Raw genomic sequence first — 17,908 nt, 5'->3', positions numbered from 1 at the left:
ATACCCTTGTCTAGACTTGTTGTTTTCAGATATTTTAATTTGTCAATCCGGTGTTTTCTTGGGGTTTAATTCACATCTCCCAATTGCTAATGAGACTGAGTGTATTTTCATATTGTTCATTGGCCTCTGGGATTTTTCCCTTTTGTGTTATACCACTTTGCGGCTTCTTTCTCTCTGGGTTTTTGATGAACAGAAGCACTTAATTTTAACGTGATTAAGCTTAATTTTTGCATTGCTCTGACTGTATCCTTCCCTATCTATGGTTCACATTCAGAATCCCTGAGACATGATCTAATTAGTTGGCCAAGGACAATACACGGTGATGTAGTTGGATGATACACTCATGCAAGGCCATTTTCTAGGTCCTGGGCAGCCTATAGATGTCCGCTTTAGAATCAGTACCAATCTCTGGCCCTGTTTACTGCCCCTAAGATAGGGTAGTACCATTTAAAACAATAAATTATGGGGACAGGAGGAAATTAGGCAAAGGATAAGATTTTCAAGCCAAGAAATATTGCTCACCAACAATAAAACTTAATAATCCATATCCACAGATGAAGAAAATAAACAACAGAAACTTATTAGAAATTAGATCATCCCATAGTATGGGACTTTACCACTCAAATATTTGGTGATTGAATGCTTACTAACAACAACCCACCTTAAAATGTGATTCATAGACAGCTTATTGATTAGACTATGATGATTCCAAAGCTATCAACCAGGAAGTAATAAGCTCAAAACTTCATGAAGGTATGTTGAAATGAAAACTACAATTGCACTCTAAAATGTGGCAGTCTAAAGTCTAAAAAAGGAGAGTCAGTGAGTTCAGATTTGCCTGTGTTCATCAAGGAATTTCTAAGAGAGAGCTGGACTGGACAGATATGGCCATTCCTGCCACTTCAGGAAGCTCTGCTTCAGTTTTAGAAAATAATCTACTCCTATCAGAAGCTCAGGTGAGGAGGGGGCTTCTGGGACTGTTGCTGAGCAGGCAAGGAAGGTCTAGAGAGCCAGAAGGGAAGTATACTAGAATTATGGGCTTATCCAACCCACAAGCATTTATTGAATGCCAGCCACATGACAGTTACTGGGGTTGGATGCGCAGTTGAAGGCAGAGTGTCTGTATCAGCTCGGACTCCTCTCATGTTGTAGGTTATAGGAAACTGGCTCCCATTGAATAAGCAGTTTTCTTTTGGCTCATGTAAATGGAAGTTCAGAGGTAAGTCTAGCTTTAACATTGGATTAATTCAGTGGCTCTTGGATTATCTCACTTCTGTGTACTGCCCTGATCTTCAGAGTGGCTTCCCACATTGTGGTAGATGTTCCTTCTAGAAATTAGGATTTACAAAAAAAAAACAAACAAACCAGAAATCTTTTATGGAGGTTTGCTTTTAAAAGCAAATACACTTCTTTCCCAGAAGTATCTAGCAAAGGTCACCTCAGTTTTCATTAGTCTAACTGGGTTACATGTTCCTTTCAAAACCAATCCCCACATGTAAAGAAATGTCCTGCATTGATTGGTTCAGAAACCCAGACCAAGGCCAATTGCTTTGACAAGCAGCATGGGATTACTTCTAGGCAATAGAAACTGACGTCTTCAACTGTGGGTGAGATCATCTTCCCCCAAAGCCAATAGGCCAGAGAGGAAACACCTGAGTGAAAATTAGGACATTGTCAGGGAATGGCAGAAAGGATGCTCCGTTTTCTTATTACAGTCTCAGTCTGTAAGGAGCTTACAGTTTAGAGGAGAAAACAGTGTTGTAATCTACTCATAATGAAAATATGAGTACATGAGAGATACAGATGCTATGGGAGGTTGGAAGAGAAGGCCATTTATTGCATCCTTGGGGTCAAAGAGCTGAATAACAAACAGATGCATTTTTGAAAGACTTGGAGGCTAAGGGATCCAGAGCACAGGAGGGGAAGTATCCTTTTGAGGAAGAAGGCAAGAAATCAGTTAGATGTATAATAACATCATCCAAGTGAAAATATCTGGAGAAAATTTGGGACCTGACAGGGATGCAGAGGTTGTATTAGAAGCCATCAGCATAAGAAAAATGATGCTAAGAAGAGCTACCTTTTATTAAACATTGATGTATATATTCATATTTATTTATAGATTATACTTGAATTTTGTTTCTATATTTATAAAATTATAGATTGTAATTCATATATAAATAAATTGTGTATTTTATAAATTATAATATAAATTTAATTATAATTAAAAAATAATTAATAGAATATAATTTAAATTATAATTTATAAAATATGTAATTATAAAATATATAACTATTAAAATTTTATATATTAAATCAAATGTATCAGATATATTAGCTATAGATATATTAGATATAATATTATTTATATATTAGCTATATATGTACCAGACCAGATACTATACATAGATATATAAAATATCCCAGACCTAATATATATTAGATATAATCTATATATACCAATAGATATTAAATTAGACATAATATATATATGGGAGTGTCATTCTGAGCACTTGGTTATTATTTCTTTGGATTCTCACAATCCAGTATAGATGTTCTAGTCTCAGTTTTACTAAAGAAGGAAACTGACCCTCAAAAAAGTAACTTACTGAGGCCGTCCACCTGATCAATGCATGAGTAGGATTCAAATCCAGGTACTCCAGAGACTGGGTACTGGGACTAAGAACATGCACAAAGTTACTCAGGAATGGGAGAGTGTGTTTCTAGTCCTTACTGCTAGGGATCCTCAGTTATGTGGACACCTTGACCTTCAATTAATATATTTGTCCAAATTATTTTGTTGTTCATAACTCTTTTTTTACCCCCAAATCACTTGGGATCCTTTTGGCTACCAGTCACTGGAAGCTGACTCCACAGCCAAAGCAATAAGGAAATAGTATTATCTCACATAACAGGAAGTCCCAAGGCAGAGCAGCCCCGGGGTTGATTCAGCAACTCCATATCATCAGGAATAAATAAGTAGGGTTCTCTTAGAAAGGAGAAAGCAGAGGGCTAGGGTAGGGGGTGACGCAGGGTATTGGTGGGGAGATGAGGGGGTTTGGCAATAAGGACACTGACTAGGCCATCACACATTCGCTGCGTTTTCACCTGCATCGAGCATTCTCAACAGCAACGACATCCTTCCCAAAGGGCACAAAATTGGTTGGGAGAAGACTTTACTCTTTGTATATGTAAGACACAAATATACATACAGTGCATGGAGATACACAGTACATCTATGGTAATAAAATTTTATGGGGATGATGAAGGAAGGATGTCTCAAAGTCTCCCTTGGGGGACAGGGATAAAAATGAAAAAAGAATTGAGAAACCCTGTTTTACATTAGCGTGTCTTTATCTAGAATTGGAGGCTCCTCCAGAAAAAGCTGAAATCCTTCTGTATACTACTCAAGGCAGCTTGTTAAGGACGTACACAAGTAGGAATTGCTGTGAGCATCGGATGCGAGCAGTGATCACAGCACACTGACACTCCGTGACCTCAGTGTCTTTTCTCTCTCTCTCTCTCTCTTGTCCGACAATTCATGGCATGTTTTATTTATGTCATTCAGCTGAGTACTTGACAATGCATGAATCTGTTAAATCTTCACAACAACCCGGTAAAGTGAGTGCTGTTATTATCCCCATTTGACAGATGAGGAAACTGAGGCACAAGATGGTTAAGCAGTAAGAAATTTGTTGAATGGGGATTAGAAATAAACTATTCAGTACTGAATGGATTAAAAAAAACCTATTCGGTACTGGATGGGATTAGAAAAAAACTATTCATTCAAAATGAAAAGTCCTCTCTTTACGTAGCAGCGCAGGACTGTAAAAACAGCTGTGCCACCTGAATCCATGCAAAACATCTTCATAAACAATGAGAAAAATTGTAATTGTTTTCTGATCTTTAAGCATTTTTGTCAAAACATTTAAAATTCTCTTACTGTCACCTGTAAATGCATAAGGAAATTAAAAATGAGCTAATATTTAGTACACTCTAACTGGAAACATTAGACACATTGAAAGTAAAAGTGTTTTATTTCTTTGTAGAAAATGTATCAAGAGCAGTTTGCATATAGTGTTTGCCTTCCTGTCACATCACATACAATACAGACAGCATCTTTCTATGCCTTGTGAACTCTCATACTCCTTTCTAAGTTTGAATCGACTTCCTACATTTTATTATTTGATCTTTCAGTGTTAGTGGAATGCCTCCAAGGGTACCTTCTACGTGAAAATTTTTTTCAGTGTCACTTGCTCCGGGACATCCTCATCTTTTTCATCACAGCCACTTAACATCCACAGATTCGCCTTCACGGAGTTCCTCTGGCTGCATCCTTAGACTGGAATGGCCGCAGTGTCAACAGCCCCACAGCCAGCTCTCTATCTATGTAGTCCATCTGTGTTCAGCTCAAATTTTGCTTTCAATGTTACCACTTTTCATTCTTTGGTGCATTTTCCTTTCTGCTGGCCAATCCTCTCTTTTGATTATCCATTTTTGTGAGATATCACATGGGTTTATTACTAGAAGACAAGGAGGCAGCTCAGCCTGTGTGTGACCTCAACAACAGATAGGCAGTGACCAATACCCGACCGACAAACTTTGCAAGAAGTAATGTGATGGATCACCGATCATGATGTGCGCCTGTTTTTTACACAGTGATTTGTGCACTGGAGAGCTAACAGCAAGGTTTGTGCTTTATGCAAGTACTCAGAGTTAGCATGCCATGGTAACTGAAATTTGAACTGCGTTGCAGAGAGTCTGGTATTATTTAACTAAACCATGGTAACTGCAATCCATGCATATCAGAACTGTGCCAAGTGAGGACCATCTGTATCTACAAGGTGGACAGACTGGTACAATAACCCCCCATGTATCCATCATCCAGCTTCAGTCACATCAGCTCGCAACCAATTTCGTTTCTGCACATCCCACTGCCTCTCCGCTTCTTGCATAATTTTGAAGCAAATCCCAGACTTCTCATCATTTCATACATAAATATCTCTATCATAAGGCAAAATGGGCATTCAAACCCAGCTCTGTCAAATCCCAGAGTCTGAGCTCTTTCTTAACAGTCCAGTTTCCTGGGGAGGTAGTACACCCAGAGACGTGAAATGATGTATTCACAGTATTTGCTCGTCCATTCTGACAACACCCCTGTATCATTGTCTTCATGTATCATCTTCAGTTTTCACTGATGAGGAAACTGAGACACAGAGGTGTCAAGTAACTTATTCGAGATCACACAGTGAGTGAGTAGGTGAGCTGGGCTTTGTATTCAGTTCTCCTGATTCCATATCCCAGCTTTCCTGTACATCACAACTGCACAAAAGGGGGTCCTTGAACTCTGTCACTGCTGTTTTCCTGTACCCCGCCTCCTGCACCAGTTAGCCCAGCTACGGCCAAGAACTTAGGACACCATACATTACTTCCACTCCACACCTCCCATCTTACTGGAACACGCTCCCAATGGGAGAAAGAGAAAACAAGCAAGGACTCAGCACAAGCCCGAGAACCCATTTTGCCTTCTCCCAATGCAGGGACACGGTTCCTCCTGGCACCGAATCCATCACCGGGGCAACACTTGCCACCTGCTCAAGAGCCCTGGGCTGTTGACAGCCCCTCCTCCACCAGGTCTCCTCTGCTGGACTCAAAGACAAGTCTCATGGAACAGGACTGAAATCTGGTATGCCCGCCACCCCCAGGCCCCATCTGGGCCTAGGTCAAGTCACTTGGCTTCCTGCTTCAGCACTTCTGCTCTGGACTCCAACACTCCCTGTACGGTGCCTCTGGCAAGGGAAGGAACCCTGCCTGGAGTTCTCAGATACTGGGGAAACAGCCGAGGAGAGAAAAGGCAGGGGGAGCGGGAGGAGGGGAGAGAGAACAGAACCTGCCTGCCCGTCCCTTGACACCTCTCTGAACCCTGCCACTAATTCCAACGGGATTGCTGTGTCCAGCTCCTAATTCCTCAGGCACTGCCTCTCTGTGCTCACTCTCCTTTCCTTTCTACTCCAGCTTTCTGACTGCCCTGTGAACCTTCCTTCTGTTCCCCACTAAAGCATATTTTTCTCTGCTGCTCCTGGAGAGAGTCAAGTGGGAGAGGGTCCTTCCGGCCCCTTTGGCTGCAGTTCCCTAACAGTCTCAGAAGGGACTTTGGGTGTGGCTAGGACAAGGATATTTAAGGGAGGAGGTAGGCGGCACCAAGAACAGGGACTGGGAGCTGCCAAAAGGCGGCAGAAATGGATGGCTCCCTTTAATGTCTATTTTGGTAGCAGGCGGCCCACCAACTCAAGTGGACAGTTGCTATTTCGTCTGCCCAAATTCAGCTCCCCCACCCAAATCCTTATTTGCAGTAACAACATTTACAAATACCCTTTCCTCTGGGGCATTTCCTTTCCCCACTCCATCAGAAGATTCTGGTGGGACTGCCAGTCACCAAGCTCTTCTCCCCATCCAGGGGTGGGCATGCCAAGGTCTGGCCAGAGACTTTCTTGTACTTGTATATACAGATCTGGGGAAAGAGAAGTCAGTCCTCTTTCCCTCTGGGTTGCTAGGCAGAAATTAAAGAAAGCTATTTACAACCATTGCCACTACTTGTGTGGAGGAAGTGTGTTTGTGGTACAGAATGAGGGCATTCACACAAATAGGCAGATTTGACTGGTGTGTATATGTGTGTGTTTGAAGAGAGAAGGATTATGTGTATCTATCCATCCATCCATCCATCCACGAGAGAGACAGTGATCTGAAACTATTTTAGTCTCTGGATTAAGTCATAAAATAAACTAGCAATACCTCTGTACCAATACATTTATGTGTGTGTGTGTGTGTTGAAGCTTGAGTTGGGTTTTCAATACTTAGAAGAGAGACAATCCTAAAACACTCCTTCCATTGTCACAGTGAACTTAAGAAGCAGTCAAGGCTCAGAGAACCAACTTGTCCACAGGTCATTTACTTGGTCAATGACTGGTAGGCCCAGATTCACTCCAGGTGTCTCTGATCCCCCAGTTCTGCTTTGGGCACTCAGCCAAGCTGCCTCCTAATGAGTAAAAACTGGTCCTGCTCCAAAGAAACAAAGTCTGTGAGGAAATTAGACCTTTATAAACCACTATGAAGCAAAACAGAACACAATGCTATAACAGAGATAAAAATAAACTTCAGTGGGATCCACAGGGGAGGGAGAATTTGAGACCACAGCTGTGTTTCAAGTTGGCCCCCACCCAGCTTTGGGGGATTCCCAAATATGTGGATGCCCAAAGAGACCCCCAAAATGACTGCTCTCCCAAAGTCATTCTGAGCTTTCATGGGCCTTGGCCATCTACTGACATACAACCAGAAGTTATCACAACTTAGAGCTTCAAACTGTGGCCATTATTTGCAAAGCTGTATTTGTGACTCTGCCCCTCAAATTTACAGTTGCCCTGAAACCTTTGCTCTGAAGAGCCCCATCCCTCTCCCACTCCTGATGGGTGCTCCACTGCCTGGTGGGTCAGACTCCATTGCTTCCTGCTACAACCCCAGTGGGCCTGCAGCTGGCAAGGGGCTGGAAGAAGGTAAGTGTGGCTATTTGTTTCCCATGCATCTCCCAAGGGAAATGAGTTGGCACATGCATTTTATAAGCCAATTGCAAAATGTGCAGCACATTTTGTTGTTTATTTCTAGAGTCTAAAACAGTGGCTTTCAGCCTTTTCTTTTTCCTGCTTGAGCCCACTTTAAGCCAAGCCAATAGCCCACAAACCAATCAACCCCTTCCTTTCTCACATATCAGTGGAAAAATAATTCAAGGATACTATTGAGGAGCCATTGCAAGGCATATTTGGGGAAATTAAATGCGCTCTAGCAATTAGGGCCTAAATGATTCTCATTCAAACTGCAATGCGTAGTCTTCAGGGATAATTCCTGGAAAATTAAAGGCCCAAAATGCTGTTGAAGCAACTATGCAATGGTAATCACTTTAAGGTTAACCAGACAAATCACCACCAACTTGACAATGATGAAGCTAAGTTAACAGTAAATTATAATTCAAAGCAAGAACAGCGGCAGATGAAGACCTTGACCCACTGTGGCAACACTGATGGAAAACTAGTAACAAAACACCAGTCCAGAGAGTGTCAGGTGTGGGCAAGGCTCCTGCAAAATTTCCCTGGAAGCCTCCTTGGTGGAATATTAAATTAGAATCCTCAATAAACTTTGTAGCTCACTGATTTGGGTTTATGAATTCCAAATTAAATTCACCCTTAATAATTCCCTAAGCAAGCGATTAGTAAGTAGGTCTTAGATGTACATAAAAGCAACAGTGTATGGATTTGTAAATGGTTCGTCTTGTCCCAAAGGACTAGAGGAAAGACTTGCTTCCTTGGGTCAGTCTGGGGCCTGGCTTTGAAAATCACTGGTTGGAAGGCTCAGGAACACAATTGAATTGTTATTCGTAGGGGTCTTAGATCAAGATAGGAGCAAGGGAAGAGATCTGAGAGCCAGGGGGCAGCTATTCCAACTGTCTTGCCTTCTACAGTGTGAGTTACGCCAGGATCTCGGGAGGAAGTGGAGCATTCCAACCTGGCACTCCAACTGGATTAACATGGACGCCAGTGTGACTTGGAAAATATTCTCACTTGCTAATAAAAAATGAGCCTGCTCAAAGCAAGGAAGATGGATATTGGTGACTCACAGAAGAGTTACGGTATTTTATTTGTGGCTAAAAATGAAGGGAAGGAAAGACTAGGAAGGAGTATCAGTCTCCAAAGGGTATGATGTCTTGGTTTTTCTACCTTAGAAAGTAACACTCTACAATTGCTGACCCTTCAACCTTTCAAAACACATTTGCATATTTACTTCAATCTCCAGTGAAGTGGTGTGATCTCTGAGGTGACAGTCCCCTGACCTCTTTTCTCTCCTCTTTCTTCAACGCCCTCCTTCCTTCTCCCTGGGTCCTCTTTCCTCTTGGTTTATCCTGTTTCTGGATCTTTCTGTTGTTTCTCAGCTACTGCGTTAGCACTCGCCTGGGCCCTGATGATTCTTGAAATGAACCAGCTGGACTTTGCAGGGTTACTCAGAGTTAAAGAGGTGGCAAACCTGGAGCCAAAATCTAACTCAACCTAGATCTGGTGGGTCCTTTAAAAAAAATCGAAATATTTGGCTTTTCAAATGAGTCAGGTAGAATCCTTCAGGGAAAGCCCTTCACTCCTGGATAAATTACCCAAGTGAGTAGGTTTATGAATTGTGAGGGACTTGTACATGGCAGAGGCTGTCCTCCCGTCTAGCCTCATTGGTCTAGTCTCCTCAGGTCAGCCAGTACCTGCTTGCACATGTCCTGGTGGTGAACCTACAGTTTGGTAATTTGGGGAGTCTTATAGGTTGAATGGAGCCCCTCTACCTCCTCACCCCCAATTCATATGTTGGAGCCCTAACCCTCAGTGCTTCAGAATGAGACCTGAGTTGGAGAGAGGGTTTACCTGTGAAGAGATAACCAAGTTAAAATGAGGTCATTAGGACAGGCCAGTATGACTAGTATCATTATAAAACAAATGTGGACACAGAAACACAGATAAAAGGATGACAATGTGAAGAGACACAGAGTGAGGATGGCCACCAGCCAAGGAGAGAGGCTGGGACAGATGCTTCCCTTGCAGCCCTCAAAAGGAGCTGACCCTGTGACATTTTCATCTGGGACTTCGAGCCTCCAGGACCATGAGAGCATATGTTTCTTTTGTTCACCACTCAGTGGTACTTTTAGTGGTACCCAACACTAATGTAAGATGCAACAGGGCCCCAGGGACTGACTGTTCCTACCCCCTTGAAGGAGTATTTTAAGAACTAAGTGAGCTAAAAGTGTAAAAGCCCTTTGCAAATAGTTAAAACTACAATGGAGATGAAAGGGGCTGTATTAATATAGTAGAATTCCCTGGATACCATCTTTTACAAATCACGCCCTTCCACACATTACACAATCTTCATCTTCCATTTCTCTATATAATTTTTATTACTGTCTAACATACTGTATGTCTTGTGTATTTATTTTGCTCATCTTTTGTTTCTTCCCATTAGACGTGTAGCTCCTTGAGGGGTTACGTTCTGTCTTGTTCACTGCTCTCTCCTCAGCACCTAGAACTCTGCCTGGCACATGGCAGGTCTTCAGTACACACTTGATGGGGGAATCGTAAATGCATATTTGCATCCTCTCATCTTCATCAGGTGATAACCCTTTAAAACCTAGGAGGCTTCTTCTCCGTTAGCACCTCTCCCCAGTTTGGAGGTGAGCCTCTCTAGGCCACTTCCCTCTCCCCTAGTTTGGAGCTCCTCTTCCATTCTCTTAAATGGGTATTTCTTTCATTGCTCTGACCACATGTACATGACTGCATTTATGTGACTCCCTCACTGTGGTCCTTGAAGGGAGGGACCAGCATGTGTGTATCCTGTATCCTGAGGAGATGGCTCTGAATCTGACCCTTAAGGGCACTCCGTGCTTGACTGTTGAGTGAGCCAGTAACTGAGGAGTAAGGCAGGAGCACGTACGGAAGGCCGGTCGGAAGTGGCTCGCTAGGATGGAAGTGTTGGTGAGGATGTGCAGAAAAGGGAACTCTTGTGCACTGTTGGTGGAAATGTAAAATGGGGCAGCTACTATGGAAAACGGTATGAAGGGTGCTCAAAAAATTAAAAGTATAACTATCATGTGGCCCAGCAATCCCTGTTCTGGTATATATCCGAGGGAGACAAGATCACTATCTCAAAGGGATATATGCACTTCCATATTCATTGCAGCATTATTCACAATAGCCAAAATATGAACACAACCTAAGTAGCCATCTATGGATGAATGGATAAAGAATATAAGGTGTATCTTTTTGGTCCCAGGTTCCCCATGGGATTGACATTTTTCTCCTCTAAGGCCTTCTGTTCTTACATACACACACACAGAAATATTATTCAGCCATAAAAAAAGAAATCCTGCCATTTCCAGTATCATGGATGGGCCTAAAGGGCATTACACCAAGTGAAATAAGTCAGACAGAGAAAGACAAATATTGCATGGTGCCACTTATATGTGAAATCTAAAAACCAAACGGTAGAAGCAGATAGTAGAATGCTGGTTGCCAGGGGCTGGGGGATGGGGAGAATAGTGAGATGTTGGTCAAAGGGTTCCAGTATACATTTTATACAGGCTTCCAGTATAAAATGAATGAGCTCTGGGGATCTAATGCACAGTGACTATAGTTAACTATAGTTAGCAGTTTGGTGACAGTAGTTAATTATAGGTGACAATTATGTACTTGAAAGCTGCTAAGAGAATAAATCTTAAATGTTCTTATTACAACCACAACAGCAAGGTGGTGACTTGTGAGGTGAGGACTGTGTCCACTCATCTTATTGTCATAATCATTCTGCATATTTACATGTATCAAATCACCACACTGTAGAGTTTAAACTTCTACAGTAATATATATGCCAATTTTATCTCAAAGCTGTGAAAAAAATTAAAGGAGTGCTTCACTAGGGGTCTGACCTTGTAGCAAAGGCTGTACCCAGTGAAGAGGCAACAGCGGTGAGCACTCAAAGGAAGGCCACCCCACAAGCTGTCTGGGGAGCCCTAAAGGAAACAAGTAGACAGTGGGGCAAACTTTGAGGAGGACCACATGGATTTGAAGTAAAAGAAAACAAATCCAGAAAGAAGAAACCTGTAAAGCTACCTTAAAGATCAAAAAATGAAAAGCTCCTGGATATACAGAAGTCTCACCTGATTACAATGCTGACATAACTGAGTACAGAATGAGTTCCCCTGGGGCTGGGGTGGGGAGTGGGGGTGCTTAATCTAGAATTTTGGTTCAGGGAGGGAGAACTGGTTGGGGGAGGGGGCCCTTTGCCAGCTGTGACTGCGGAGGGCAGCTGTTGCTGGAATGTCTTTGATGGCAACCAACACCCAAGGGTGGGGGCAGGGCCCACCTGGGAAGGTGGAGAACCCTGTGTGACCTGGAAGCAGTGCCAGCGTGGGGCTCAAACCTACCAGAGTGATTTAGGGTAAGAATTCTTTGCCCCTGTGGAGCATGGTGTTGCATTTGCATTTAAAAAGGAGAAAGTACAGGGAAGAAAATTCATACAGGCCACTGTGCTCTGAGTGAAGAATTAAGGATCTCAGGCTGATGTTTCTTATCTGCAAAGAATGGGGAAAGGCATCATGCTTGCCTGACTCCCCCACTTTTGAGATTTTTACCATTCCAGGTAGTGATAGTCATCCTTTTTGTCCCATCATTCATTCAAACATTTTTGCACCAGACCCTGTGTTAAATCCTGGGATACAAAAAAAATGTTAGCAACCAGTCCAACTAAACACTTTAACCTCCTGGGTCTGTGTAATCTATAATCCAATTCAAACAAGTGTTGGGGGTTAGGAGGGCAGGTATGGCCCTGGGACCACAGAGTTAATCAAGGAGAGCAGAAAGCCTTAGAGGAGTAAATTGCCAACCCTGTGGGAGACCTGGAACCAAAGCCTCACTACCTCTTGCTGAGAATGTTGACTGAGATCCATTAGAGCAGAAATACAGCCCCAGTTAGACTACAGGCACCACCACTAATAATCAGTTAACTAAACTATCACTGAGCTAAACAAAGGAAGATTTCAGTTAAGCAGATATTTATAGAATGCCTGCAGAGTCACCAGAATGAGTTGTTGACTTTCTTCATCAACAGTGAAAAAATGTTACCAGGTGCCCGAGACAAAACAGATGCCTGTGATGCCCCTCTTAGCTCTCCTGAGACCTGCTCACCCGGAGCAAAAAGTTTCAGGGGAGCCTGGGTTACACTTCCTCATTTTAAAAATGAACATGTTCCAGGTTTTAAAAAGTGAATTTCCCCAGGAAAAACTTTACACAAGGAATTCCCTAGACGCTCTCTGTATTTCATATTCTCTGTAACTTCTGTATATTTGAATATTAGAGATAAGAAGATACTCAGTGTTTACTTTGGATGTAAAGGTAGAAAGATAGATCAGCCTTGTCCAATCTTTGTTTCCCATCCAACAGAAATCTGTTGAGAGTTTACTGTTAGCACTGTGCTGGTGCCAGGGAGACAGAGCAGGACACAAGGGGAAGGTAGACATAAAGAGGGGAAAGCCGTCTTCCACATACTTCTAGTCTCATAGAGGATACTGCAGGGTGGGTTCCCTGGGACTAAGCTGGAGATTTGGGAGCAAGAAATTTATTTGGGAGTATTCTCTTTCTGGAATCAATGTAGATAGATGGGGAAAGTGTATGATGCTTCACTCTCTGACAAGTCAAAGGGTATTTTTCTTGTTGTCGAATTCCTTTTACTTTTTTTTAAAAGTATTGTTAATATACAATTTTAAAGGATATCTATTTGAAATCAGTTTTGAGATTTATCCTTCTGTTTAAGATACCCCCAGGCTAAGTGAAACAGCTTTTCCATGGATTTACCCCACAAAGAGTAACATGTCCCCTTTCCCACTTTATCATTCTGCTCAGTTACACCCCTTGAAATTCTCTATCTTATTATGCTTCTTGAAGTTCTCCGACAGGGCAAAAAGCTGCTGTTCAGAAGCTGATGATTTCCCTCTCACTGTCTTGCATTGATTTGTATACTCCAACATGTAACTTGCCAAGGTTCAGAAGCATTACTTCAAGTAGGCAGAATAAACACAGCAATAGACATTAGCCCTATTCTGGATAGGGCCTCATTTTCCTACCTGTAAAATACCAAAATCAATCTTGCTCAATAATCTTTATTTGTTGTACCTGTACATGCTAAGAGCTGCTGAGTTATGTTGACCTAGAACAGCTGACTGAGACCTTTTGAAAGGTAGAACAGTTATCTCTTGCTGAGCAACAAATTATCACCAAATTTAGTGGCTTCAAATAACGAACATGTATTATCTCCGTTTCTTTAAGTCAGGAATCCGAGAGCAGCTTTCCTGGGATGGTTCTATTCAGGGTCTCTCCTAAGGTCGCATTTGGGATGTCATCAGGGACTGCAGTCATTTTAAAGCTTGCATGGGGTTGGAGAAGCCACTTGTGAGAAGGCTGAACTCACATAGCGGGTGGTAGGAGGTCTCAGTTCCATACTACTGATACCAGGGTTCTTGTTTGTGGGGGAGTCAAAGAAGGACGAATGACCTTAGCAAACACCCAAGGTAGGAGAGCAAGGTACAGGCTTTTATTTAGAGATAAAGTGAAAGGACAGAACTCCCGGCTCACACCGGGAGGGGACAAGAGAGCCCGTAGTGGTGCATTGTCTAGGGGTTTTATAGGCAGTTGAGGATTTTTGGGAACCGGATAAAGGGCTTAGGTGTGTGGACTTGTTAAGTGGTCCGTGAATATTTAGAATTAACTTAACACAAGCAACTTCCTGCTCTGATGATTTCTCCCTGAGACACCAGAGTCTTGGTCTGGGAGCATATCAAACAAGGCCGGTTGCCCAGCCCCCAAAGTGGGCTGAGGTATTGTCTGTTTGCTAAAGAGTTAAGAATCTTACTTCTTAACTTCCTGGGTGTTAAAATGCAATCTTATCTTTAAGGTGGAATCCTTCCTGCTTTTTACTATGCTGTTTATGGCTGGGCTTGCTCACCATTATTAACTGTCTAGATTGCAAGTCACCTTATCAGAAGGAGGAAAGACAGCACATAGGCCTGGGCCTTTTAGCATGCTAAAGTCAATCTTACACATGATTACAAATGATTAGCATAATAAAAACATGTGCTACTCTTCTTTATCTGGGGAATATTAACTGATCTCACTGAAGAATGACTCTAGAGCTTAATGTTTAACACAGAGTTTTGGTAGAGGGTTTCCTTGCAGGTGGTTACACTGCTCTGACTGTAATTATCCTGCCTTGGGTTTTCTGGAGGCCCTCATCCTATTTTGTCTAAGCTCATGGTCCCTGTCTCACTGCGTGGGCCTCTCCTTACAACATGGCAGCCGGCTTCCCCTGGAGCAAGTGATCTGAGAGGAGCGGCCAGGATGAACGCCGCATGACAGCCTCAGGACTAACAGTTATTTTTTTTTGCTCTACTTTGTCCATTAGGAGTCACAAAGTCCAGCCCATCATCAAGGGGGAGAGCACCAAGCTCCCTTCACTGATTGAAGGGGGCAGATCAAAAATTAGTGGACGTAATTCAAAACGACTAACGAAGGGAATGTGAGGGAGTGGTCATGGAGGTACAGAATGAACCAGGAGCACAAGAGTGAACTGGAGTCACACCCTGCTGCCATTGTCACCCCAGGGCCTTTACAGCCCTTCTTTGGTTCAATGGCTCAGATATATCCTCACCACACTTCATCAGTCAGTCCCAGGCCACTATTCTATCTCTCCCTAAGGACAGCTGTGCCCCTAAGGAGATGGCCAGATAAGGGAGCCTAATCCCCTCCCATGATTACCAGCGTGTCACTAGAGTATCCTGCCTCTGCTGTGAAAACACAAGCTGTCCTCTTGGAGAAAGGAAGAACGTAGAGGGCAGCTCCCTGGAGGACACTATGAAGTGACATCTAATGTACTCACAAATATACGGCCTCTCTTTGCAAGCTCGCATGTGGCAAAAGATCAAGAACAATTGTCCAACATGCTACATTTCCCCCAGCCTGCTCTGTTCCCATGGTGACAGCCTGGTGACAGCTTCCTCCAGGGAAGTCCTTATCTGCCCCTGCTTCTGATCCTACATTGGGACCTCAACCCAAGACAGATACTTCAAGCTCCTACTGAGTGAGCACAGTTCTGCTCCCTGAGCCACCTCATCCCCTCTCCCATGTTTCATCTACTGAGCAGAACCATCTCCCAGCCCAGAGTGGACAGAAGACAAACCAGTCCTTTCCTGGAGTCCTTCTGGCTCTTCTAGGGTCACTGTTAATCACTGTGTACTCTCCGGGGCCCACTGGCCTGAATCAGGTGGGAACACAGGGAGCTGGACCTGCAGTTGATCCATAGTTCTCAGATCTGCCTTCAGTGGGTATAGCTAGTCACCAGATGCCAGAATAAACCCTACTGATGTTATTCAGGTGCCCAAGAAGGAGTAGAGCCAATCTAGCACCTAGGCTGAGTGCTAAGGGCTGGATCTCCTCCTCCATCTCTTGCTTCCTGCCCTCTCCCTAACCATGCCCAGGTTTAGGCTCTAGTGACCTCTGACCAGAAAATTGCAAGGGCCTCCCTACTGCCCTCCAGATTCTGCTTGGTGTGCTTCAGACTCTGCATGGCTACTGGCTCGCTCAGCCAGTTAGGCCCTGCAACAACTTTCAGTGGCTCTTTTATTTGTCTCCCAAATTAAGGATGCATTCTGCTCCCTAGTTTCCCAGCCACATTCCCCAACACTTGACTTCCTGTATGTGGTTACCCAGGCTAATTAAACTCTGGATTGCTCTCCACCCTATTCTGACATTTCCCAACTCTACTGATATTGTTCTCTCACCTGCAGTGTCTTCCTTTCTCACCTTACTTCCATTTCTTCCTCCTTCAAATTCTTCTCACTTTCATTTCAAGCTCTGTCCTTCATGAATATATATAAATAATTCTGACTAAAATTATAGCAAATCAAACCTAGCAATATATATCAGGACCAGACAGAGTTTATGCCAGGAATGTAAACTTGGTTTAGCATTAGAAAATCAACCAATGTAAATTCATTGTATTTGTTTTCTATTGTGTAAAAAATTATCACAAACTTAGCACTTCCAAGCAATGCACATTTTATTATCTCACAGTTTCTGCAAATCTGAAGTCCAAGCATGATGCGAGTAGATTCTCTGCTCAGGGTCTCACTGGACTGAAATCAAGGAGTTGGCCAAAGCTGTGATTCTCATGTAGGGCTTGGGGTTCTCCTCCAAGCACGGAATAGCCCTTTATTGTACACTTTCCATGGCCTATTTTATTTTAGCAATATTTGCATCTTTGTCTTATTCCCACCACATCCCCTGCCCTAAAGGCAGAAACTGTCTTCTTCATTTTGGTTTTGTTGAACTGAACTAAGAAGCCCAAGTATGCTTGTACTTTCCTTAGCTGCTTTGAGCATTCTGTACCAGTGAATAAAGAGAGTCATTTCAGGGTATATATTTCTACCTTTTTGTCACAGAGCTTCTGGCAGTGCATTCCCCAGTCCGGGAGTCAGCATTTCTGACAGCTGCTTGGCATGACTTTCAGTTAAAGACAGCCACCTATAAAAGGTGCATGGCCACACAGCCCACTGTTGTTCTGGAGAGGGTGACGGGAGCAACAGTGGCTTTACTTATTTGCAGTGCAATGGGCAAGACACTTTTTAAAAAAACTCTTACCCAAACATGGGTCTACGGCTTCTGCATAAAGCTTTCATTTTAAGAAATTGCAGCCAGAAAATTAAACTAGACATAGAAACATCTTAGAAACTGGAACAAATATCTATACTACCAACTGGGGGCTATCCTTTGCCACAAGTAAAAGAGCAACTGAAAGATGTTGCAGGGCCTAACTGGCTGAGCGAGCCAGTAGCCATGCAGAGTCTGAAGCACACCAAGCAGAATCTGGAGGGCAGTAGGGAGGCCCTTGCAATTGTCTGGTCAGCGGTCACTAGAGCCTGAACCTGGGCATGGTTAGGGAGAGGGCAGGAAGCAAGAGATGGAGGAGGAGATCCAGCCCTTAGCACTCAGCCTAGGTGCTAGATTGGCTCTACTCCCTCTTGGGCACCTGAACCATTTCAAAGTGGTTCTCTACTCCTTCACCTCCCCACCCCCGTCTCAAATGTACCTACTTTGAGAACTCTTCTCATTTACATTTCTAAGGGATGGGGGCAGGCAGCAGATTGCGGCTGTGGGAGCCACAGGCACTCGCCCCTGCTACTCCCACAGTACCTGGTGAACTCAGTCAGTCAAGGGGGCTCATGATGCAATATTACTTAACAGCTCAGGCTTTGGAGACCAGCAGTCTAGGATTGAATCCCAGGACGGGTTTCT

The 17,908-nt window shown here is 43.3% G+C and overlaps 1 long non-coding RNA gene across 1 annotated transcript; it reads left to right on the top strand.

The window, feature by feature from the left end:
• The first annotated feature begins 5,310 nt into the window (after positions 1-5,310).
• LOC140844301 (uncharacterized) lies at positions 5,311-8,901 on the top strand. Its single transcript, XR_012122457.1, has 3 exons — positions 5,311-5,682; positions 7,410-7,546; positions 8,506-8,901. It is a non-coding gene; the product is annotated as an uncharacterized lncRNA (long non-coding RNA).
• Positions 8,902-17,908: the final 9,007 nt, after the last annotated feature.

Source organism: Manis javanica, chromosome 11, assembly GCF_040802235.1.
Source record: "Manis javanica isolate MJ-LG chromosome 11, MJ_LKY, whole genome shotgun sequence".
In the NCBI taxonomy this organism is placed as follows: domain Eukaryota; kingdom Metazoa; phylum Chordata; class Mammalia; order Pholidota; family Manidae; genus Manis; species Manis javanica.
The sequence above is the reverse complement of the archived record's forward strand: the minus strand, read 5'-3'. Positions and strand labels throughout refer to the sequence as shown.